The sequence below is a fragment of the Halyomorpha halys genome, unplaced genomic scaffold, assembly GCF_000696795.3.
Source record: "Halyomorpha halys isolate HHAL.00 unplaced genomic scaffold, Hhal_1.1 Scaffold409.1, whole genome shotgun sequence".
In the NCBI taxonomy this organism is placed as follows: domain Eukaryota; kingdom Metazoa; phylum Arthropoda; class Insecta; order Hemiptera; family Pentatomidae; genus Halyomorpha; species Halyomorpha halys.
The window spans coordinates 991,068-1,018,639 of record NW_027115142.1 but is presented as its reverse complement, the minus strand read 5'-3'; the positions used below and the strand labels follow the sequence as shown (position 1 = coordinate 1,018,639).

The window sequence follows — 27,572 nt, the reverse complement described above, 5'->3', positions numbered from 1 at the left end:
TGAAGGATGCCGCTCCCCAGACTTCACAGCCGTACATCAGCAGTGGCCTGAGGATTGTTTTAAATATAAGAACAGTTGTTTCTGGTTTTAGTTTGGAATTTCTGTTTAGGATAGGATATAGCATTGCTAACCTTGCATAAGTTTGAGTTAGTTTGATATTGATATGGTGATTCCAGGTAAGGCGGCGATCTAGGTGAATTCTATAAATATATCTGGTTCAACGAAAAAATAGCAGACGGTGTAAGGGGGAATCCTAGATAGAAAATGTAACATAATGATTGGAGGAATGGGATAGCCGAGGGCCGGCGGTGGGCAGTTTTTGTCCTCTCGACTGAATTGTTAATGGCTTGTCTAAGGAGAGGAAGCCCGTGTTTATTTCATATCCCTCTGGCTTGAGTGCATACTCAGGCACTCTTGAATAAGTGAGCTCGGGGCCCCGTCACTCATTTTTCACACACATCCTACAGGACATGAAAATCAACTTATGCCAACTAAGGCCGAAAGGATGGCTTAGTCAAGGAAAAATTTTGATCCTTCTCGTACTACCTCCGTATATTCTCTTGTAAAATAAATATCAGTGCACCCTTGACCATTATCCCATTGTTAATAGATTTTAATATAATAAATCTATCAACGTTAAGGAGTATAAGAGAATGTATAATTGCCATACAGTAATTATTGTACTTATAACTCCAGGGCTTTGATTGAAGAAAAAAATTGAAGAAATTTTACAGCTTTCCAATCGCAAGATCAGTTTCCCAAGACTCCAACAGTTCATTGGAACAAACCTAATAACCACCTAAATAAAATTCAGTAATCTCTACTTTTAATGAACAAGCATATTTAATATGCTTGTTCATTAAAATTAGACTGATAACTTGAAATGTATCTTCATTTTCTTAATTAATTTTAGAGAATAATTGAATCCGATTATTTCTAAGGAGCGATTTCACTTTAATTCCATTAATAACTATTTTAATTCACTTGAATTAGTTTAATTAAAGTCGTCATCACAACAATAAAGTCCAGAAAACACAGCAGAGTAATATTGAAATTACTTGTTCAAAATAATTTGTTTATTTATCTAGCCAAAAGAACTTAATTAAGCCAATAATTATTTCAAAGCCAAGCGCCTCTTTTCATACCTCAATAAATGATTGAAAAAATGAAATTAATTTATCCTTACACAATATTATTGCTTGTAATATTTCAACATTTTTTATTAGGTATTACAAACTGAAGCAGGGATTAAAATGAACACACTCTTAATCTTTATTTAAGTTGTGTCCTAAAGGACTTCAACCCCTATTAAGTTTTGCGATAGCCGTTTTAATGTTTTCATTTAATAATATAAGATTTAAAATCAAAACAATGATTTTGATAATTTTGACTGATCTCTATCTTTCTTTGTGTGCTGAAACCGAAAATAACTTCCGCTTTTTGCCATCATGTTCAGATGTTTTGCAAATTTATGATATGTAATTCCCGTTTCTTACTCCTGAATACCAGACTGCTGAACCGTTCTTTATGGATATTAAAACGTGGCACCTTACACTAAGGGAAGAACAGGGCCTTAAGGTTTTTAAAAACAAAGTATTACGTAAAATATTTGGACCAAAAAAGGATCAGCTACCGGGAGAATTTAGAGAGCTACACAACGGTGAATTGAGAGAACTATACCCGGTAAATATAATTCAGGTTATAGCATTATAAGATGAGTGTGTAAGATTGCAGGACTTAGTCGCGAATGTTAATAAACTCTGAACCGATGAGTAAATGCCCGAAGGGTAGACTGAAACGTAGATGGGAAGATTGCGTTGAGTCTGATTTGGTAGAACAACTATCGGCATCGAATCTTTGGGTTTGCTAAGCCTTTATTATTAATATTATCATTATTCTAGTTTGTAGCACAAAAATATCTTTCTATCATAACGCTGAGGGTATTTAGCCTATTAAGTTTTTATAATACTAAAATAGCGTTGAAACATAAAATTTATTTTCTATATATATATTTGACCGTAAAACTTAAGTATAAGCAGATGATCAGGATTGCGGTAAAAAAAGAACAAATAGTTTCTAAAAAACTAAAACATTAATCTTATTGTTGTAATGTTCTTAGTTTTTTAAAAATCTTTTTAGCCCTGATGAAGCCCTACAAAGAGGGACGAAACGTCGGACATTAAATAGTTAAAAACTATTTGTTTTGTTTTTACCGTAACCCTGATCATCTTGTTATATTTATATTTTCTGATGATACTAATAAAGAGGGTATTTGCTAGATTTGAAGACACTGGAAGGAAATTTAAATATGTTTAAACAATTATAAATAGATTGTTTTATACCTCAAATTCAAATTGGCCAACAAGCGTCCTATTCGTGTCTTTAGAAACATTTTAATGTCCCTTTGATACTATGAAATTGATAGGTTGGGTATCTGAGATGCTAAAACTTTTATTGATTGTTGAGCTAAAAAACTGGAATTTCATATTATGCAATGAAAAAGGTTCATTATCGGTTTCACAAAGCCGAAAAACATAAAGATCAGACAAAATTATCAAATCAAATTTCAAAAAAGGACCTTTTATAGGCCTGTGTTATCACAATTATTAATCGATAAGATCCATGTCAGGAGAACCATTGACTGGTTTCTTACAAACTTGGTTGGGATATTTAAATTTGAAACCTTTCCTTAATTTTTTTCAGTTAAAATAATTTAAAATATATAAGTTATAATTAATTTATGCAATTAATTAATTCCTTTTTTTATATTAAACATGAACAATAACAATTCTCAACTTACTACAATCACAAATAGTTGAGATTGAATAAATTTTTTAATAAAAAATTAAAATTTCATATGAAACAATTCTTCAGTTGACATCAAATTTTATCCCTCCCAAATAAATATAGCATAGCAATATTCTCAATTAAATATTTTATTCATATTTTTCCAAAAGTGGGTATATTGACGTTTTGTAGAATATTCCTCAATTAAGAAAATTATATACCGACAAAATGTAAACATTTGAGTATTTGCTTCTCATGAGTTAAAAACAGTGTATTTAATATTTAATTAATAATAATATTTGAAAAATAAGGATATATCATAGAGTTCAGAACAGCATTATTATTTTTTTTATCTTACATCCTCCAGCATTGGATAGTTTTATCTTCATTGCAATAAAACCGCTAATGATATATGAAATATTTGACCAACTGAAAAAACAAAGAAAATGAAAACATCACTCTAAAATATGATTGCCCCGAAGAATCCTAAAAGTACAGTAGAATCCTATTATATAATAAATAGTGGATTAATAGGGAAAAGACAATTCCATTTTCATATATGAAGACTTATTTGCTTGTTTGTTCTCAATTACTAATTGATTAATAGCTAAAATATTACTCATATATTCAATAAGAAAACATTTTTTTTTTTGTGTTTTATTTGGCAGCTATATTATTATTTTATAAGTGTGCAAAAAAAACAGGTTCAATCTACATGTAATAGTGATTTGAAGAAAAAAAATTATCGATGTAGATTATAATATATATGAAAAACAATTTCACGATAATTTTGATTTATTCCGAAATTCATATGTGGTTATGATAATGTAAGTATTTTTATATTAAAAATTATTCATCTATTAATTGCAATAACTCGCATGCGTGCTGAATAGTCAGAATGCAAACACGGACGAGTTGATTTCGAACCCTAATAATTAATGGATAGATCACAAACAACATATTGATATTTAATATAAGTGCACACTTCATTTGATTGCGGCGTTTAGATTTTACAATAAGATAACGTCAGCTGCGACCGAAGACACGTAAATCAGTCTTATCTTAACTATTCCAAACATTTTTCATATAAAAAATCAATTTCTTGACTGACTATGTTTTGCACATAAAAAAGCGAAAATGGATCCGAAAAAATGTGTGGAAAATAGTAATAATAACGTATATACTCTTCTAGTTTCCAGTTGTATTAACGCTGGAGTAACTAGGAAATTATTTCTAAATAAACATTCATTGATAAAGTTAACAAAAAAAAGAGGAGTATATATGTAAGAAGGAGAGGTCTAACATAAAGAAGATTATAAAGGCGATATTAAAATACTAAAATAAGTAAATAAATTCACTTTTATGACTTATTCATGAATAAGGATAATATTTATTCTTATTTTTCATTTTGAAATTATGCATACATTAATATAAGGTATTCACAAATGAAAAGTTAAAAAATGAAACATTACATGAAACATTCATGGTTTTAACATGAATACATCTACGAATTTTCTGCCGTGGTATAGGAAGTCCAAAAACCCTATCATAAGAAAATATAGATTGGCACTGCAGCTCACAAAAAAAACGATTACTTTAAAAATTCAATTACATCATTCAATAGCCGAAGAATTTATGATGTCAAAAGTAGGTACGAGTATTATTGGTATACCTACAAATAAACTTATAATACTTTTCACATCATAAATAAAATAACTGTAATAATTTTTTTTTTTTTTTTTTTTAATAAATGTTTCCTTCTAAGATAAAACATAGAAATCGAAGGCCTTATTAATGTTCAAAAATTACTACAATTTACTCTTAAATAAATAAAATCCCAATAATGCAGAATTATTTTAAAACATTAAAAAAAAAAAGAAAACGAATTGATAACTCGAAAATTATTTCGGGATAATTTCATACATGCGATTCCAGAGAATTATATATTTAACAAACCTCTACAATTTAAAAAAGTTGCTACAAGCGGCAAATATTGACACCATACAACCAAATTTCTTATGCCGAGTGATCAAATCAGAATATCTCTTCACTTGTTATATCACTTGATAACGTTTCGATGTTTTAATAATTTAAATTGGTGTAAAGTTGATATTTGCTTTATCCTCTCTCCGATTCGGTTAATTAAAAGAAGTATTTCATAACTTGTTTTACAATTGCTACTATTTTTGTTACTATATTTTAATTTAATTTATTTTGAGAAAAGAGTAATTAATTGAGGACTGTTTAAAAAAAAAATGTCTTTATATGAGGTTTAGCTGAAATAAATTACCACGGTTCGTTAGTCCGGTTTAATGGTAAGCGTTTCGCTCCTCGTTTATACGTATTTTTACCACCAGCCTGCTGGGTACTTTTGACAATAATAAATTACGAAGAAGATGGTCAGGATTGCGAACAAAAGAAAACAGAAATAGTTTACAACTATTTATTTTCAGAAGTCCCGCAACACTTTGTAGAGCTGCATCAGGGCTGTTCAAGTTGATAGCTTCAAGAGACTTTCACCAATAATAGTTTTCCTAAAGTAAAATAGTTTAGATGAGCCCTAAAATTGATTTTAGCACTTACTCTAAAAGTTTAAATAATATCCTTCCGCGGAAAATTCGAGATACTTCTTGCTGATAGACAGAAAATAGTTGCATTTTAATATGGTAGGATCAAAGTCATGTCTTCGTAGATAATAAAAGAGCTACGTTAACCTAGATAACTGGGGAATTTCCTCAAGAAAATAATCTTGTAGTTTTTCAAGGAGATTTGGATTAGAAGTACTGATTACAAAAACTAGTACCAAGAGTACCAAATATAGATTAATATTAATTATACAGAAATATTCCAAGAATCCTCCAGTAGATTTTTTTTTAACAATCGCGTCCTAGCCCGAGCTTAGAGATCGAGCGTACGTTTGTTGAAGTGGCTTAGTAACAAAATCTGTTAAATAGGGGATGAAGGGAAAGGATGACTCCAATAATAAGATGGCGACCCCACCTGGGACTATTTAGCTGGATAGGCTGGAATGGACCCTCTATAAATGACTCCTGGAATTGACTCAGAGATAAGATCCAAACTGCTCATCAGTTCTCTTCCTCCAGCACCCCCTTCCTCGCCCTCCTCTCTGCACCAACTTTTAATCATTCCCGATTCCTCAAGCTAATACTGGAAACTTCAATTAGCATCATTTGTCATTGTGTTCAATGTCTTAATCCTTATTTCGAACAAACTAACATGACAAAGCGAGAATAACTTTAGATATGAAAACAAAATAAGAGATTACTGCAACTTTTTACCTACAAATTAATTAGTTTAAATTACACATATTTTTAAAAATCTGTGGATTTTCAGCGGAGCGTGCATCACCAGCTTTCACTTACCAACCTACTTTGAGTAAAATTATTCCTTGTCCTTTTCAACACGGCAACTTATTATTCATGGCTATACTTCGCATTTCTGAATTTCTATTCATAGGCTATGTAAAAAAATTACTATTACTATATTTTCGTGTTAAGACACCAGTAATAAAGTTATGATTAAAGCGATAACGATCACGAAAACACGAAAAGATATATTTTCTTCTTTAGTTAATTAACAAATTGTTTCATAGTTGTTATTTGTACATTTTTTTTTTATATTTCTACCAACGATGAGAGACGATTAATTATTTAAAATAAACAAAATTAAAGGTCCATTAGAAGAAGTATTTTTGAAAATTCGTCATTTAATATATTAATCAACAGAGCTATTAAAACCACTTAATATCATGTACATTAATTAATTAATAAGACTAGTTAATCAAAATCAAAATTGGAGAAAATTAAAAAGAAAAAGTGAATGATTATATAAATTGGCTTTTCCGGTGAAACGAATTAACTTTTTGCCATATTTCTACAACTATAATTCAAACACAACGTTAATAAATATTTTCAGTTACGCTATGTTTATATACATCGAAAAAATTATATTCAAGTAATAATTTCACGTATATAAAGTCAATTATATTGGTTTAAATAATATATTTAGGTTATATTACATGTTGTAAATTAGTTTAATAATTATTTCCTTATTGTTTCAGATTATGCTGAATGGAAGATAGACGGAAAATTATCCTTAGAAGAAAAAAATGTTGAAGTGCATAATAAATCTGGTCTACGCTTGGCATGGAAATAACATAAAATTACCTATCATATGAATTGACATTAGCTTAAATCATCAAGGAGTTGTTAGGTTACTTTTGGATCATTGCCGAAGAATCTAAACCAAGATTGAAACCAACTGTCGAATATCTGAAGTGCTTCATTTTTATGTTTTTATTTAATAAAACATATGTTAAACATTAATTTGAGTAATAGTTAATTTTTTGTCTAGTTCAAAAAACAAGACAAAATATTCCATGAATAACCGCAGTTAGGTTAGGAAATTTTATAATTTTTTTTAAAGAACAGTTTATTTTTAATATAAAGGGGTTAAAAGAATCAATCGTGAAGTAGTTAAAAAAAATTCGAATCACCAAAAGAAGTGAATATGTGGTAATCGGTTCCAATAAATGAATCGAACTCCCAAGTAGAGCTTAAAATATTTAATAAATTCAAATCTACCTGCTGACCATACACTATCATTTTTATGAGCTCGAACTATCTTTGATAACATAATTTACCTTAAAAAATTGGTAAATGCCTTATTTACTTTATCCGGCACAACAGACAATAATCTCATTTAAATGAAATAAGATAAAACGCTCTCGGACTTAAGCACTGGCTGACCTCGTTTTCCAAAATTAGATTCAACTTGTTAAACAGAAGGAATGCGGTTCTTGTATAAAAACAGAATACCCCTTTATAGGGTATTAGGGAGAGAGAGGAAGAGCCATGGAGAGACTAGGTGACTGAACCGAATAAAAAAGAGTTTAGAGTCTAAATGAGGAGGGGTTTAAGGGAAGGAGAGGGATCTCGTTACGAGAACTCGACTAGAAAATGAGCTATTTTAAAATGATACAGCTTCCACCATCTTATTAGGCGGGGGGGGAGAAGGAAGTGCCCCCTGGATTAAAGGAGAATAAAACGGGGTGGGGCCATCAGGGGGTGGGACGCTTCAAAACTTTAATGCTTTCAATAATCGATCTCCGATACCTCTACCGTCCTCTCCACAATTAACACCTCACCCTCTCTACAATTATGCCATGCCTTGTATTCTACCTCGTGTACAGTCGAATAATATTTGATAAACGTAATCCTAAGGATTAGTTAGCCTCGATAACAGACAAAGTGCGTATTAGCCACAGGGGTACTTCATACAAGATTTAGGAATGCGAAAAAATATTAAAAAGAAATATTCAGAGAAAATAAAATCATATCAATTAGAGAGATAAGAGTGATGATATAACGTACAACAGGATCCTCAAAGCCTAAATAGTCGAATGAGGTTTCTGTATTTTCATCTACAAGAACGATCAACTTCATTTCAGACGCCTAGGAGGATTGTTAGGAATGGAGAGGAAGCAAGGTTAGAAGTTAGTGGATTTGGGTGGTTAGCGAGCTTATTATGGAAGGATATCTGATTTGGGCTAGATCGGTTACATCATATGGAACACTAAGGTCTTTATGGATCATTTTATTTGTGACAAAATAAGAGGAATTAAGGATTTTGGATTGTAAGGATTGGATACCAGAGGAATTCGAAGGTTTAGTGAGCCCCAAAGCTCAACTCCGTATGTCCAGATTGGCCTTATTATATTAATGCAGATCAGTATTTTGTAATAAATTGAAAGTTTACACCGTTTATCTTTGGAAGATCATTTTTTTTTCGATATACGGAGGGGTACGGTTAGAAAGGGTGAATATTAAAAGAACAAAAAATTAAATAATTATATAATTGTAAATTATTTTATATTTTTTGAAAAATTTAATCCTTGCTTGTTACTGCGGAGGACAACAGTTGTAGAAGTTCCTAAAAAAAATTAAAAATGAAAGTAATGATGCAACTTATAAAATTCAAAAATTAACACGAGTAAGTAATATATGTTTAAAAATAGATTACGTATTCTTGATGCAATGGCATACTTAAGAAATTTTCGGTCTGGTGTACTATTGGTTTGACGGGCCCTTAAGAGAAGTGTCAAATAATCAATACTTTTAATGTGACCTTTGAAGAGCCTAACTCATATAAAATAATATTTTTCAAAATTCCTTAAAATTTCCACTCTAAAAAAATCAGATTTTAGGATTAATAAAGCTCAGAGAGTGACGCTGTTAATCCAGAGTAGGATCTGATAGACAAACCCTGCCCGATTGGTTTTGTATTTATTGTCCACTATTTCGGTCTAGGGAGACAGAGGGTGCGGTCGTTTAAAAAGAAGTCAGAAAAACAATTCCACTGTTAGCCATTTATCGTTGTAATGGGGAACCGGGGCTACACTGTCAATAATTCAAGGCAACTCCCTGCTTGGGAGCAATTAACTGTCACCAAGATGGCCCTAGAGGTAAATCTCCTCTCGATTATTGAACTTTTCCAGGCTTTCCTCCAATAGCTTTTTGCAATACTTGTCTCTTCCCTGTTTTAATACAGAGCACATCGCAAAACGTAGCTCGTATCAGAATTTAAGTCAATGTAACAACGGCGCGCGATTATTGTTAAAACTTCGTAAGTATACTCGTAATGTAAAACTTAATAATGATTTCTATAGCTCTAAACATTGGGACAGAATATCAGTCAGGAATAATAGCTCTGGAAACAAACGAAGTACAGTTATGTGGATCAAACTACTGAATGGATAAAGCAAATTTTCAGAATTTTAGTGGTTGGAGATCCATCAAGTAGAAAACAACATATAAACATTTTCCAAAACTATAAAATGAATCTAATAACAGCCTTTTTTTTTTTTTTTTAGTTTTAGTCTGTTTTCTAGACATTATTGCCTGTTCGACCAAAACTGAAACACGCTCATCTTTAAGTCACAGCAACACGATGCTAAGAATACCTTCCTGATGTTGGACGCAACGTGTGGAGTGTTGAACTGCGTATTGGTACTTGTTTGAGATAATAAAATTAATAGGAGAGGGAGAAAAAAAAGTATTGTTTTTTCTAAGCCCCTAAAGAAAAACTTTATTCAACTAACGTCAGAAACAATCAAATTTTAGGTGGCTGTGTCAGGAACATTGTGTTTACTTTGAATACACCGGCGTTAATAGAATTTTTTTTCATTACGGGCATGCCTTAGTCAGTCCTGAACACGAAGTCCATCAGCGCTGCAAAAAGAATTGTTCTAGGAGGGGCCAGGTTAGTGCCGAGGTTTGGTCAGTCCTCACCCCACCTCGAGATACCTATTTAAATATTGAAAACCTCATTTCATTTTAATAAAAATTTAAAATTAGTTATTAAATTTACAATATAAAGTACAATAATATTCATTTTTACTGTAACTTTAACAGCATACGCAAATTTAGTACACCTAAATATGCTTTCACAAATGCGATTTTCACTGTCTATTTCTGAAAAAATGAAGTTTTTTTTCTTTATAAACCTTGGAAACTTACTAATGTATAGAGTTATGTGGATCTAACATCACTATTTTTTAAGAAATTAAACTACTGATGGAATCCATATCTATCAGTGTACATAGTAAGAAAAAATGTTTATGAGAACATTTTTAGAACTTACAAATCCTACCAATTTATAATCAATAGCAGACGTGAAAGTATAATTTTCATTATATAATCTACATTATATCCAATATAATATTCTGCTATGGATCCAAAGATCTCTTTGGTCTGTCTTGCAAACAGAAATAATATATAGCTATATACATTACTTAAGTACATATATTAATATAAATAACGTATATAAATTAACCAAGAAAAGTCAAATCATAAGAACAATTAAAAATAACCATGCAAATTCTACATTTTAATCCTATGTATTGACGCATTTCGACAGAATAAACTGATAGGAACAACAATAAAAAGCTATGTTAACATATAGCATACATCATTAGAACAGACAGAAACAAATTCTGCAAATACACCAAATGCAGATACTTCATTAGCCAATATTTCATAACCATTCATAACTATAACACAACTTCTGATAAAGGTTACTTGAAAGGAACTTTAGTGACGTCGAATGCATAATAAAGTACATTCTATGTATGAAATGAGAAAATCTATATGTTGGATGTTAGTGATAAAAAATAAAAGAAGTTTATGTCCAACATCATGTTTCTCACTATTTACTCATTATCATATGCTAAAAGTATTCATTTCCCATTTTTTTTTTTTTTTTTTTTATAAATATTCTCTAAAACACTTCGGAGTGTACTTTTGAATCAATTTAAATACAATTCATCGAATAGACACCATATACCAAGTTTAAGAGCTCTAATAGAACAGTTCAGGATTATTATACAGCTTATTATCATAATTAATAATTTAGAAAAACTATATAAACAATAAATGTAAAATACTTCGATAAATAATACTGAATAAATAAAAAATATAGCACTTCTGAGTATTATTGTTAGAGTTGTACTGAAACCTAAAATTGACCCCAACAGGAGTAAATCTTACAGAAGACCGGTTTCCTCTCCAAACATTGAGAAATAGTTTTGACATTACTCCTTGTAGTCAACTCTAAAGCAGGTCGACATCCCCTACTGACCAAGCCTATAAGGACCATGAGTAACTTAGCGACTTGAGCTTAATATTTATTGAACATACTCTTAATTTGGACTTATGTAGTTGAGCTTTGGGGTTCTACTACACAATCGAATTCCTCTCGTATCCAATCCTTACAATCCATAATTCTTTCTAAAATCCTCTTTTTTTTCTTTTATTCATTTATTTTGTCAAAATCACTTCAGAACCAGACATCAATCTTTCTATTATAAACTCCCTAACCACCCAAATCCGATTGTTTCTATAATTGCTTTCTCTTCAAATCCTGATAATCCTCCTTCTCTTGCTGTTACAATCGTGAGGCAGTCGTATGAAAGTCTGCCCAGGCACCAATCATCTTTCTATGTCACCTGCATGGGTAACAGAAATCTTCAGTTGTCGAAGATTCTGTCCCACTATCCCTCCATCGTCCCTTAGGTTTACCACGTTGACGCACACCATCCATTCTTGTACGAACTGCTTGCCATTCTATCCCTCGCTCGTTCTCATAGCATGGCCTAACCATTTAGCCTTTGAATTTTAAGGTAATGCTCTAATTTCTTTGTAGGACCGAAATAGTTCGCTGTTCTCCAAAGACGATTCTCGCGTACTCTTTCAAACCTGTTTAGCAGGTTGATACTTTTATTGTTGAAGGTTCATGTGTTTCTAGCGTACGTGACTGCTGATCTTATTAGAGTTTTATTCAGCATAAACTTGGTCGTACTACTTCCAAGGTTACTTTTAATGAGCCTTAATAATATCTTCCATAAATTCTAATTCTCTCCTTTTTCATCGTATAGCGACTCGTTCATAATAGAGCCTAGGTATTGAAAGCTTTTGACCGTTTAAAAAACGTAATGCCCTATTTCATATTGAGTCTTTATTAGACTCATAGTTGCTTTATTTCTCTGTTAGCTTTGGTTCATATGTAGTCCTACCTTCTTTGCTTCTAAGGCTATTGCCATGCTCTAGAGAGATCTCTCCATGACGACTACAACATTTGCATAGGCTAAGACTTGGATCATCTTTGTAAACAAAGTACCTTCTTGAGCTAATCCTACTCTCTTAACGACCGCATGTAAGGCGATGTTAAATAGGAGAGGAGTCCCAATTGGTTCCTCTGTCATAGGCCGCTAATACCATTAACTAGCCATGATACACCATAACACTTAACTTGGTACACAGAACTCTCCATTGAACATTGTACTAATCGAGTCAGTTTATTCGATAGCCAAGTATTGCAAATTTGAATTTATTTCGTACGATTGTGTCATTGGCAGGCCTAAATCAACAAACAGCATCCATATAGTCTGCTGGCATTCTACCATCTTTACAATGTCTGCATCATGGTGAAGATTTAATCGATAGTAGACCTATCGAGTATCAATAGAATACCTATTCCGAAAACCACCCTGATAGTAACCTAGCCTTCGTTTTACATATAAATGTGTTGTTGAGCCTGTTGAGAAGATTTCATATGTAATAAGTATAAAGCAAACTAATCATTCGATAGTTGCTGCATATTGTTGAGTTTTCCGTCTTCTGTACTAACACTGTTAAGGCATTATTTCATTCTTTAGATAATGTCTCTCCCCATATTTACGCTATCACTTCCTACAGTTCCTAGGGGACTTCTTCATGCACTACATTAAACAAGTCTGCGGGGATTTCATCACTATCTGGAGAATTGTTATTTCTTAGTTTACGTAAGATATCTAGAATGTCTTATAAATCCGGCGGAATGGTTTCCAAGTAATCCAAGTTGCCACCACATTCCTTGCACCACTTCCAGCACAATCAACATTTTCTCACATTTATTTTAAATCATGTTTCTTCTCCTGAACGGTCCACTCTTGAGGTTAGACACCATTTTATAGAATTTACGAAATTCATTAAAGTGTCTTTATTCTTCAACCTTCCTTTTTGCAATTCTTTTCTTGTTCTAACCAACTTCTCCTCAAGCATTGTCGCCACTTTATACTTCTTGAAAATGAACCGGGTCTTTCTATTAATTCATGTTATTCTTTTTTCATTATATATAATCCTTAATTTATAGATAATCTTCCTAGGCTACTGAAAAGAAGATGGCCTTTTTCAAAAAACGCTAAGTTCTTATAATGTAGAAATGTTGTTGCAGTTCCAACAGTGGGTAGATTCTCCACAAGATTACCAAGCCATTGTAATAGAACACATATCATATTTACTAACTTTGTTTTTATTCAATAGAGTTGTAAATTTTAATAAATAAAAAAATACATTTTTGGTTAAATGTTTATTCCTATGTTGACGGAAAATCCTATTAGAAGTGTGAAGTACTTAAACTTAATCAAGCTGGTTCGACTTTAATACAGTAAAATCTAGTGGAATGTCTTTAAATGGAATGAAATTACTACAGAATAAATATAAATACTACAAATTAATAAAGAATCAATAATTTCTGGTTAATACTTCCCCATGTGAAATGCACTACTATTACATTATTTTGCAAAACAGAAAAAAAATATTAGAGAGGAAAGTTGTATACTGGAACTGGATAGCGAATGGAAAAGCAGGTCACACCAAACGCTGGTGTGACTTGGCATCTTAATCAATTTTAGAATGTGGATATTTGGTTTTCTTTACGTTTTATCCGAGTTCATCGTGGTACTTTATTTATTTAATTAATTTATAATTATTTCAAAACCTTTGATGTTATTCTACTGGGTTCTGATTTATTTTCTGAAACAAGTCCTCAGCTACGGGAGTGCTTCAAATAATTTAATCAACTCCTTAGCTTTTGAAGTTTTCTGCTTTGAACTCAATTAATTATAAAATCTTGGAAGCGATTGATCATAATAATAATTAATGAAATTGAAATAAGATATAAATTTAGCAGTAATTTATATGAATATATAAATATTATTCATGAACAAATAACTTATATCAATAAGTTAGAGTCTGATAGAATGTGATATCACTTGATATCAACTGATAGAGTTCTATGTCAGCAGACAGATGCCAAATCAGTTGATAGTGTGTAGATATCTATTTAAAGTAGATCGTTTCCGACAATAAAACCAGCCTGAAGTCAACATCACCACACCCACCCACACAGTGGAGTACTCTCTCCCCGTTCTTGTATCCCTCGGCCGTAGGCTTCCACGATAATATTTAACTCTCGCCTTCAGCGGACCAGGCTCCCTTCTTTATAATGACTCTCTACTATAAGGAAGTAGAGGGGTTTTTGTTTGTACATATTCTATAGATGTAGGCTTAGCATTAAGTTTTTACTTGTTGTACTAGTTTGTAGGTTACAAATTTAAAGGTTAGGTTAATGTTATATATAGTTAAAGGTTAGAAAAAAAAATGAAGCCAGTCTTGCTTCCTATGCATACCGCACATGATGCGCTACAATGGATGAAGTTTCCCACAAGAACTTCACGGGACCTGTGAAAGGCAATTTTAGAAAGGTTCACCGGAGAGATGGAGGAATGGAACCATTTTCTCAAGGAAAGCTTGTAGTCAGGATAGTAGCAAAGGTCCAGGAAGACCTACTGAACATAGGAGGTACGGACTCGTTGAAAGCGGCCTTAGTATGAAGGATTAAGAGGAGTATCTTGAACCAAATATAAGCAAGTGAAGCAACCACATGGCTTGTAGTCAAGAAAAGATTGGAGAAAACTTTCGGTGGCGGGAGATAGACGATGGAAGAAGACATCATCCAAACGTTGAGAGAATAGAACCTGGAAGTCGAGCAGACAGTATGCTATGGTTCTCCTTGCTCAGTATAAACAAATAACGGAAAAACTGAGGGAAATAGGAAACGTCGAGAGAAGAATGTGGTTCCAGTCTACGATCCTGACAGTGCAGTTGGCAATGAGTACCGCCGAGGAGTTCCATATGGACGAGCAAGAACCAGGGTGGACAAGCGGCCGAGGAACACACACTGACTTTTGACAGAAGAAGGTTCAGTTAGGATACTTAGCTGCATTGCCTCTGTATGACCGTTTCTTAATCCAAGTAACTATCGGCGTCGCCCTGTTTTGTTACCTTTGTCCAATTAGGACACGGTCTAACTGTACAAATGAACAGGCGGTTACTATGAACTTTAGTAAGCAATGGTCACCAAGCCGGATTACAAACAAAATAAAATAGAGGGAATATAGTTGTATTGTAACTGAACATTAGAAGTTCAATAAGGGCAACCCACTAAATAACGCGTCTAAGGGAACATCACAGTCACTCGGTTGCACTACCTTTGTCCAATTAGAACACGGCATATAGCACGTATTTTAAGAAGAAATCAACATGAAATGTTCTAGGAGATGCAATTTCTTTTAAAAACTGATTGCTCAAATTCAACATACCACATCTTTTCTAGCCCAATTAAAACAATATATTCTTTTGGTAGGGAATCTAATTCCCCATCCAAAGAAAAATTGTTAAATAATTATAAATAATAATAAATAAATAATAATTCGAAAATTGTTTTTCCTCAATTTTTACGTAACGCCGATAAAATAATCTAATCGGCTGCCTTTTCTGGCAAATCTCCTCGGCAAGAGGATGGTAATAATGGATTCTGCGGATCTTGGTGGGGTGAATCGTAAGTACCAAATTTCAAAAAATGGGCTTGGTAGTTTCGGAAAAAAGCTGCAGACGGCGGACGGTTGGATTTTATATATCTTGAAACATAAGACCTCAAATTTTTGGGGAAAAAACAAGTTTCATTGCTGAAAAATAAAAAAACAAAGTGTTAATTTTAAAAAATTTAATTGATAATGATAATTGATAACGGTTTTCAAAACCCTAAAATAACAAGCCTCCCTCCACTGAGCCTGGTTTACTCTACCGACGTTTCAGAGAAATTTCGGAAGATTAAAAATTATTTTACGTAACAAATCATAAAGAAGAAAGTAATGGTGTAATATAGATGAATAACAGCACCGAGCTCTGTTGGAGGGTAAAAGTGTAAAAACAAGGTAAAACCCTCATTGTGTGGCTAAAGTTTATAATTTCACGGAAGGTGGATAAGATGGAAAGAATCATTTTTCACCGGGAGGAAGGGGACTAGAAAAAAAACCGATAGGGCGAGGGCGCGAATGAGCCAGGGACACGGAAAATGGGAGTAAGAAAAAGTTTCCGTTCTCCGAATAAAGAGGAGGAGGGGAGAAGCCAAAAAGGATTTTTATGGACCGTTGGAAAGGACCAATAAATTATAAAGGAGTCTATATTCAACAGAGTTTACTTCTCCAAACCTTACAACATGAATTACGTTCAAACAAACAGTCTGTTCTTGTCTTTCTCCTCCTATCTATATTTTTAAGGGTTGGAAGACTTTAACACCTAACCCATTAAATTGTAAAAGTTAAAGTCAATTGGTTTCTTAAACTACATTAAAAAAAGGGAATTAGAACATAAGTCTTACGGACTCCTAAGGGAAAAAAAAACTCCACAGTTAAAATATCGATTTTTCATTAACAAAGGATAATATTAAAAACATAATTTTTTCAAGTTTATAAACACAACCTGATCCCCTTACATAATTATCTCTAATGATTTATTTAATCAAACAAGTAACTACTTCTTCATTCGACTCATTATAATAATTACTTCCATCTTCATTACTTATTCTAGGCATACCTGCAAATATAAATTAATGACTTACGTTTTTATGAACCAGATCAGTTACTTTTGAAACTAAGTATAATACCTGATAGAAAAAATTAATTGCACTTCAAGAAACTATTGAGTATTTATAATTTTTATTTTACTTAGTAATAATTACGAATTTGTTATTTTTAACATACTGAAACTAATAAGAAGAAATAAAAGAAAGGTTAGTCATTCACTAATTATGAATATTACTATTATTATTATTCTGATTAGATTTTTTTTTCCTATTTTTGTAAGTTATTCGAGTCAATACGTAGCCATATTTTTTAACTAATTATTTAGACTATAATTTAGTTTTTATTTTACCTAATTTCACACACAAAAATTTAAAATTAAAAAAACACTATTCATCTTAATATATTTTGAATATCATCATTAATCTTCAATTGCTTCATGAGAATACTCAACTATACCTTTTATGTTTGATTTTCGCTCAGAGCGACAAATTGTTCAAATCCTGTAATTCCTGAAATTACCAGGTTCAAACAAACTAAATCTTCAGGTTTTTACATGAGTACAGTTCTAGACGATTTTTTCAGGTACAATGACATCGATATCGAGAACTTTTGAGAAATAACACTGAAATATTTTGTAAAAAAAATTGAATTGAGCCGATTTTAAAACTGACCTTCTTATTTCATGATTAATAGTTTCATTCGTGAAAAGATGCGTTAGCGATTTGAAATTATAGTCATTTGTAACCAATTAATTTAACTTCGTCATTCTTGGAATATACAATAAAAAATATGTTTGGGTATTATAGTATTATTTACTATATATATATAATATATATACTATATATATTATCTTGATATAATGCCATTTCTATAAAAGAAAAGGAGAAGAATTAAGATAAAATAATAACTAACTATGAACATAGAGGAAACCAAGAGCTCCTCAGCCAATCAAAAAGAAATTAAACCATTTTTTTTTTCAATTACAGAAAATCGTAGTATAATTTCGAAAGCATCATTTACATCATATTTTCAAGAATTTAATTAGCTATTTAATATTCATTTGTTTTAAGCGTTCAGATTTTTAGTTTGTTTTACCCATCGGTGAACCACTAGTAATTGAGATAGGCTGGTTCACATGAATTTTTATGAAGCCAAATGAGCCATAATTAATGTAAATTCCAGAATAATAAATCAGGGCCATTAGGAAACACTCTGATTAGAGAAGGTTTACAGATCCTATCCGCCCCTACCGCTTGTACTTAATCTGCTAGTCTTGGGACTGGGGACATGGAACCGATAATAATGACTCAGCTGTTCATTTTTCCCTCTATGTTATTCCAAAAAATATATTTTTAAAAGGAACACAAGATCACAGGGCATGAACACCGGTAGGGAAACCGTTATTACCTAGCATTTGCATAACTATGAGTTATAATTACGAATGAAGATCAAAATTTAATTAATAAGTTTAAAAATCTCAAGTCGTTCTCAGACTTCATAGACTAGCGATAAAAATTGGAAAATTAATTGAAATGTTTATTAACATAATATCGACTAAATTCCTCAGAAAATGAGAATGGATTATTTCTTTAGCTCGTATTAATTATTATAGATTGTTGAGACAATTAATTATGTTCAAAAAACAAAAATTGAACATTAGTTAGTCCTGAAATAATTTAACATCATTATTCCCAGTTATTGGAACAAGGAATAGCTTATAAACAAATGTTTCAGAATCATATTTCTTCAAGCCTTTCATAAATAATACTAAGGCAGAGTATATAATAAAAACAAGAAAATTAATTATAATATCATACATAATACATTCTCATGTGTGATATCTTTATAATAATCATAAAATAAATAGAAAGATAGCTCATACCTAGTTATCCTGAGTCCAGAATTCGTTACCACTGTTACTATAAAAAAATGTTGTGTCCTATAGGCGCCCACTATTTTACCCTACCATTGCATCGGTCACCTGAAAATTAAAAGTTTACTTTTATAAATTCATAAAACCAACCAAAAACGTTGTTAAATACACGAGACTATACCTAGGCGAGTTATATAGAAAACATTCACAGTAGAACACTGATTATTCATACCAACCATCTGAAATCAAATTACTCCGAAGGTTCTCTTAGCACGAGGGTTACTATTTATTTTCTGGCCTAATAATGAAAAAACAAATAGTTATGATCGAAATTGGTTTTATTGTTTTTCAAAATATTCTTTATGACTATCAATACACTTTTCCATGCGTTTGAACAAATTTTCGAAGAACTTTTTCCACTTCGATTGAGTTCGAACTCCACAACATGCATTTTTAATTTATCAACCGCTTCTTAGGGCGAGGAAAATCGTTGAATTTAATTTTGGTTCACGAGAATAAAAAAAAAAAAATGTCATTGGATGCCAAATCAGGGCTGTACGGCAGAAATTTATATAGCTTCAAAATCATATTTTTGTCGGACTAAATAGATATCACAGTTTAATGGAGGAATCACCATTCTTTATAATGTACATTTGTATTAGGGAACAATTTTCATTTCCTTATATTAAGCAGCATTAACCTAACTCACTTTTACAAAAATATTACTTTTGGTACTTACTTATTTGGGTAATTCTAAGATCGTTTTTTTTTTTGTACTTGGCTAAAAAAAAATCCGCCTTAACAGACCATCCTCTTTTTTAAAAATTAAAATCAGAATTTATTTTTAAGCATTTAGAAAAAAAATCCATTGCTAACATTTGCTGAATCCATTGACGTGGTCTGTTATATTCAAGAAATTCGAAAGTCTGAAGAAATTTCATCAGATTAACTAGATAAGAACCAGTGCGGTTGTAATGAGCACTCTAAGAAATTTTTGAAGACATATTCAATTAAAGACTGATATTATCCAAGATTCCCCTTTCTAAATAAAATAATTAAGTTTAATTTTAATAAAAATGAAAGTAACATGTTAATTTTTAAGGCCTTCATACTTCCAATACATTTTATTGTTTCTGCTTGTAACGCTGAATACATTTTTATACAGCCAATTGAAATTTACTACCATTTTAAGCAACTCAACAAACAAATCTATCAACAAAAACAGCTTCCCTTATTATTTCAAACCTCTTTTTATTCCCTAATTTTCGTTTTGAAAGTTTCTTTTTCTAGATATTAACCTTTTTCTTTATATCTCTGTCCCTTCCGTATATATTTCAACGTTAATGCTCATTTCAAAATAAAATCTGCGAGGACATTTTCGAAACATGGATGCATCCAAGAAATTCGTTTGTCGCATTATTAAGCAAAATAATAGTGACATTTGATAGAATTTGGATTAAAATATTAAAACTCGTTTTCGAAATCAAGGCGAGTTACAGAGTGCCACCACACAGTAGGATAAGATAGTTTATTTATGTTATAAAATAAGAGAACCCTCTCATATACTGCTATTTACAGACAACTATGTTCAACTTATCTCCTAGAGTTTCATTGGCTTTCTATGCACGTAAATGAGAAAAAATGAAGATATTAGAAATTATTTTTTTTAATAATATTACACAAACCTATATAATTTAATAAACTACTATCATTTTATTGTGACTAATTAAATAAACGATTTTCAATATTAATTTTTTTGGGAGGAAAGCATTGAATTATATTATGAATCGAAAATTTTCACTAAACAAATTTTATGCTGTCTGTCTGTTGGTCAGTTAAATTTGTGTTAGGGCACATCGAATTTGATGAAATTTTCAGAGATTGTATGGGTTCGTACCTAGTTGGTCAAATATCGTTTTTTGCCTATGCATGGGTGAACATATTTTTCTAAGTGAATCAATCCAATATATATAAAAGATAGGCCTTATTCAGAACTACTATACCTAATAAGACAACTAAAATTTTAAAACTATATTCTTAAAACTCAGGAAGCTTAAGAAAAGGAAAGTATGACCAATATAAAATAGCGAAACCTAAAATTCTTTAAAATATGCACTTATTTTAATATACTTAATAAAATAATTGGCAAATAAATAATAAAAATAAGGTGTACCTTATTTGGGTCATCAGACCTTATATTGCTGTAATACTAATTAATATATTTACTTTACTACTTTCTTCTATGACCATTATCTCAGCTTTATTGAAATCAAATATATTACTACTCTTTATTTCATGTTTGTTGAATACATTATATAGTTGTATATAACTAATTATTTTCTCTAATCCATTAATAGGCTGAAAGTAGGATAACCATTCCTGATCTTCAACAGGTAGAAGAGCGCTACGGAAGGTTCAGCATGTAACGCAAGAAGGGACATGGTAGCAGATCAATTATTGGCGAGGACCACTGGCCCTGTGTGAAGTACCCCTCTCCCCCCCCCCCCAAACACAAAGAACTAATTAAAGACTCTAACTAATCAGATCGGTTGGGATGGGGGGGGGGGGGTGGCCCTCAATTAGAGATATGCAGATTCCGGAGGGAGCTCACTTTCTATACTTTTACCAATTAATTAGCCAACTTCTTGCCCGCTTTCCTCAGTCTCCTTAGCCTAATGGAATATTTTAACATAATTAAAACCTTCTCAATTATTGTCTCTCAGTAAAGCAAAGAAATATGATTAATGCCCGGTCTTAGAGGAAGAGGGAATGGCTATTCTTATTTAGAACCGTTTTAAGAAGTTCTTCTTAAAATATTTGTTCGTCGCCCCAAGCTACCCACTTCTCCTTTTTCCAAGAAGGGAGGGAGGCATTTAATTCAACTTAATACTAATTGTATCTCGTTTCAGATTAAAGAGAGCCGAAAGTTAAATCGGATTAATAATAATTAATTCGAACGCCACGGTTTGGGAAAAGGAAGCCTTTTCTATCTTCATTATCAGCGGACAGATCCCTTGATTCCATTTGCATTTTCATTTTTAATGGATAATTCCGCTATATCTGTTTTAAAAATTAGTTATAGATTGCGGATTATTTCGAATCCTCGAAACAGAACTGAGATAGATAACATAAGATTCTATTAAGTTATAAAATATAGCACAATACGAAAAACAGAATCGAAGCATGAGAAATTAAAAACACTCTTAAGTCCATTGAAACAAAGACAATAAAGAAAAAAATTACATTTATCTGTCAATTTCATTATAATTATTGTTCTATTACTAGGTCACATTATCAAAACAAGATATAAAAGTTTCTAAAGTAGTATTTAATAGGGGCTTCTTCAACAAATAAGAAGGTAATTATTATTATTACTATGGCACTACACTGCCTGCAAGAACCCGAGCCTCCTCCACAACAGCCAATCAGTCTACACGGTCTCTTGCTTTCTCCTTCCATCTGCCAACCTTCAAGAGCTTCAAATCCTCCTCCACCACAGCCTACCAATCTACACGGTCTCTTGCTTTCTCCTTCCATCTGCCAACCTTCAAGAGCTTCAAATTCTCCTCCACATCGTCCAGCCATCTGATCCGGGGACGTCCTCTTTTCTGTTTTCCATCTGGTTTGCCATAAACCATCTTTTTGGGTATCCTTTCATCGGGCATCCTCTCAACGTGTCCTAACCATCTTAGTCTTGCTCTTTTAATTAACGCCACGATACTGGGTTCCCCGTACAGATTTATCAGTTCCTCATTCCTTCTTCTTCTTCCCCTAACTCCATCCTCCGAGACTCCTCCCCATATCCTTCTCAGTACCTTTCTCTCCCAGGTGTTGAGCATCTGTTCATCTGTTCTGTTTTTCTTGTCAAGGCCCATGTTTCTCCCGCATAGATCACTACTGGCCTTACGATGGTTTTGTAAATGACCACTCTCCTCCTTTTAGAGAGGGCTCTAAAATTCAGTATTTTCTGCAGTGGGAAATAACATTTATTTTCTGCTTCTATGTCGCCCTCTACTTTGTTATCATCTGTAACCAGGCTTCCCAGGTACTTAAACTGGTTTACAGAACTGAAACTGTGGTCTCTGAACCTCACTTTGATATTCTCTTCCTTATCCTATCTTGAGCTTTTCATGTAAACCGTCTTGTCTTCATTCGCTTTAAGACCCAATTCATATGCTGCTTCTTCGAATTTCTGGAATGATCCTTTTAATCCTGCTCGGGTTCTTGCGGCAATGACTACATCATCTGCATATGCTAAATGTTGAGACAGTCTATTGTAAATGGTTCCTCCTGGATTAGTTCTGATTGAACGAATGGCTATTTCGAATGCTATATTAAATAGAAGAGCAGCCAGAGGATACCCCTGTCTCAAGTAGCAGGTAATATTGCAGAAAATATTAGGATGATCGTCACTGGTTCCCAACTCAAGTCTGCTGACAATCTACACAGAAATTGAACCATGTGCGGGCCACCCGTACTACCGACTTGGGCGAAGTGAGTCCCCTTGAAGAAATGTGGTCAAATTTGGTTTATTAAAATGAATTCATCTGTAAAATATTTTCAATTAACACTAAAAAATCAGGGAACGTGCGGGTTGGGACGTAGGTTCCAGACCGTCCGGTTCAGAACGTTGAGGGTTCAATTCCCACCTAGGGTAGTTTATTAATAATTTATCTCTTGCCGATTCCGAGAAATGAATCTTCACGCTCCCATCTTGGTTAGTACATGATGTTAACTCTTGCTGCCGCCAGGGATTGATAAAAAGGACCATGAGACCCACTAGTCGGACTGGTTCCCCCCAACAGATACAGATACACTTCAAAATCAGAAGTAAGCGATAAAACATTTCTAACAATATGTACTCACATAATGTAAGCAAAGTAGCCGGACCCACCTGAGGACCACCGATTGAGAACCACGGTTGGTCAATAGTCTATCACTACAAACTGTAAATTTTCCAGGAAATGTGCTTCAATCCATATTACTTCAGTGATTTCAGATAGTAAAATTGTTTAGTTGAATTTCGAGTACAATTTTTAAATTATTTATTTATTGTTTGCAAGGAACAACCTTAAAAGCGGATTTCCTAATTTGTGACCAAACATATACTCATGAATGTGATAGCCATGGGGTAAAGCGCGTTACACCAAGGACCCGAGTTCGAATGCGGCTGGGCAGAAAATTGTTTTCTGTAGTCGTGAATCAATTCCTATGGGTTCTAGAGCCCTCCTGGGGTCCACCCAACCTCATAAATTGGGCACCCTTAATTGGGTAAAAATCTGGCGGTCGAGCGTGATTCTGACCAAATCACCTCCATGCACAGCCGTTGGTTTAGTTACAGTACTTCTTTACAAAGTACTGAACTCCTGACCCTTCATAGGTTGTAGCTTTACAAATTTTAATTTTAATTTTTAATATATCTCAATGCCTGGATATTATCCTGAAATTCTATTTAATTACATACATGGCTCTACATAACTGTAACTATTGAAATCATGCTCGTGGAAATAAATCATGTAGATTTATCAATCCATATCAGGGTTCGGTTGAGTAAATAGAAAATATAAACCCCGAGTAAGATATAAAGGAAGACAGAGAGAACGGGGAGTGGAAATGCGATGAGCAAGCGAAACGACCCCCTCTTATTTGCCAGCTGATTGAACAGGTTATATATTGTTTCCCTTATTGGCCGATGTTAGCCGGGCTGCTGAGCAGTTAACAAGTCGCCAACCCCACCCCAACACTCATATTGTGCTTCACCAATTTCCAATATATATCTCCTTAGCAAATAAAATTGTCTTCAGTTTATAAAACGCTGTGTATGAGCATGAATAAAAAAGTACTTAACAAAAGGTTTAAGGAAAAATAAGAAATTTATATTAAATTCCGTTTAAAATCTTAGCAATTGAACAGTGATCAGTTATTTAAATTGCATAGGTATACAAAACGCTAATCCTAACTAATTAAAACCAAGGCGGTTCGAATTAGCTTTTAAATAAAAGGAGTTGATATTTTTAACTAGATCATTTAACCCTCAGTACGTAAGATGTTGATAATACAGTTTTATTGAATGTTTATATATCTGTACCACATTCATAAAATCAAATATTTAATTTTTTTTTAAAGGTGGTTTGGATTATGGAATGGTCCGGAATAGTGATGTTTCCATTACTGAGAGTCCATTGTACTTCATTTAGATTTTTAAAAAGACCAATAAATTCGCAGAAAATTTTTATTCCTAAGCTTTTATATAAAAAAAAAAAAATTATACAATTTCTATAAATTTTTTGAGGTTAAAAGGCTTCCAAAAGTTGAATATAAATTATTCTATATTTTTCTTTCTAGTTCCTAGAAAATCCAGAATAGAAAAGTTATAATTAGTACATGATATAATACTTTATTATATAAAGCATCTTACTTTAATCATTTTGTTTAACCACTTGTTATAAAAAACAAAAAATTATGTTCAATAGCTCACATAGGTTAAACTTTTCATTTCTAAACCTTCCTGGATTTGTAGTACTTTTCAAAATTCAAGGTGAAGATATTTATATTATAGGTTTGTAGCAAATAACTCCAAATGTATTTCAAGCAGCCTAAATACATAAATTATTAAAATTATATTATAAAAGGATTAAATTGTGCAAATTTTGGTATATAACACGATATGTATGGAGGTACATACGTATGGAAACGGTAATTAAATATACCAGAACGCGGAGTCCTGTGCCAATTCTTTGGGCATTCACGTTTTTATTTCTGGAAACTCATTTACAACAAATAGATTTACTTTTTTCTCTTTTATTGTTTCTTATATCAGCAACATTTTTTTTATCGAAAATAGATAAAATGTTTACTTAAACTATAAAACAGGAAAAGTATATTTCCTTGAAAAGTAGTTACTGAACTAATTCAGTTCACATTTTTTATTTTATTAATTGAAAAAAAAAATTTTTGATGCTCAACATCATAAACATTACCAAGCGCACGATAAAAATTATTAGATTTTTTTTTTTAATAGAGTAAATTTGCTAATATTTGAGCTCTAACAAAACTTTTTCAATATTTTCCGACATACAATTTTTTAAACAAAAACGTTTTTTTTTTTTCAAATACATAGGTTCTATAAAATCAGTTCAGAACCGTCTAAAATATCACTAACAGTCTTTATCATTAATAATGGATAACACAACAAGATTACCAAACGATTAACAATAGGGTAATTAGTGAAAATAATAGCTCCAACAATACTCTAAAACAATTTGAATTTATACACAAACGATCCATCCGCAGAAATGTTTCTAATTAACGAATTCATAATTACATGATGATCTATACATCCGTACCAGCCGTGAAGAAGTTGATAAGCCTAGTTAATTAGCTAACAAGTAATCAACTTCTTCAAGGTCCAAATATATTAGAAGACGAAAAAATCATCTGTGAAAACTTCAAAAGATCCGAGAATGAGGTCAAATGACTATATCAAAAAGGAATAAAAACTAAAAATTCAGAAAGGAAATGCTGACAAAAGGTTATGCAAACAACGTAATTTTTAGAACATATTCTTTCTTAACTCATCGTCTCTTTGGCAGAAGAGTGAAACTGCCGTGAACATTTTGATTAAGGTTATTTTATGCATTCTATTTTGAGTATATTTTATGCACAACGATAAATGGTAAATGTTTCTAATTTAAAATAAAACATTGACGAATGAAAATTAAATTTTTTAAACGATTTTGGTCATTCCCGAAAAGTTTGAACTTGATAGTTATTACACGGTTTTCGAAGATTTGAGAAAATTTTACTTATAAGCTCCGTTATCGTGATTTTACAGGAGTGATAGAAAAATAAACATAAAGTGGATAACCAGAAGGCTATTATTTGATAAATGGTGAAATATTATTGAAGCTAGAATGATAAATCTATATGTTCCTCAATTGTGATTTACATCAGTTCAAATGCTAATTTTGGATCATTTTTTTTTTCGTATAATCACAGGCGTCGTTGTGGGTGAGATAAGGTATAAGTGTCATGCTACCCAATTATTTCAAAACCCCAAAACAAGTTGGAAAACATGAAATTTTTTTACTCCCCCGTATTTTTATTAAAAACATTTCATTGAAATAATTCGATTAACCGCACCTAAAAGTAAAGATAATTAGGTCTGAGCGTATTCAATCATACCATATATACATAAAATAGATTAAAAATAATAATAATAAAAATAACACAAATAAGATGAAAATAAAATAAAATGGATAATAATAAAATAATATATGCACATCTCGAATAAACATAAGTAGATAAATAAAAGCAAAATAAGTAAGCAACTGAGGTAAACAAAATTAAAAGAAATCAATCAAATGAAAAGCAAAAAAAAAATCGTATAGAAAACAATCACACCTATACACAATATTAACACTCAGCCCCAGGAACCCTGAACCAGCCCTGCCCACATGTGGATGACAAAGCGGATGACAATTCAACTGCACCTTCAAAGCACTATAATTTTTGTCATTGTCCAGTAAAGGGTTAGGTCATTGGAGAATAATTAAATAAACTCTTAAGTATTAATAGATATGGTCTCCAGAATGATTGTGGTATTGTAAAATCGTAAAGCTACATATAATATTAAAGAGGCTATAC

General features: G+C 32.0%; 2 long non-coding RNA genes across 5 annotated transcripts in view; one reads left to right on the top strand and one right to left on the bottom strand.

Annotated features, from left to right (window-relative positions):
* LOC106682359 (uncharacterized) overlaps positions 1 to 7,088 on the top strand; it is a 101,085-nt gene extending 93,997 nt beyond the window's left edge. For all 4 annotated transcript variants that reach the window (XR_010844764.1, XR_010844766.1, XR_010844763.1 and 1 more), the window contains one exon: positions 6,869 to 7,088. This is a non-coding gene — a long non-coding RNA (uncharacterized lncRNA). The remainder of the gene's footprint in view (positions 1 to 6,868) is intronic.
* LOC106682361 (uncharacterized) overlaps positions 1 to 27,572 on the bottom strand; it is a 70,086-nt gene that overhangs the window by 30,101 nt on the left and 12,413 nt on the right. Inside the window, exon 3 of the long non-coding RNA XR_010844767.1 lies at positions 18,936 to 19,034. This is a non-coding gene — a long non-coding RNA (uncharacterized lncRNA). The remainder of the gene's footprint in view (positions 1 to 18,935; positions 19,035 to 27,572) is intronic.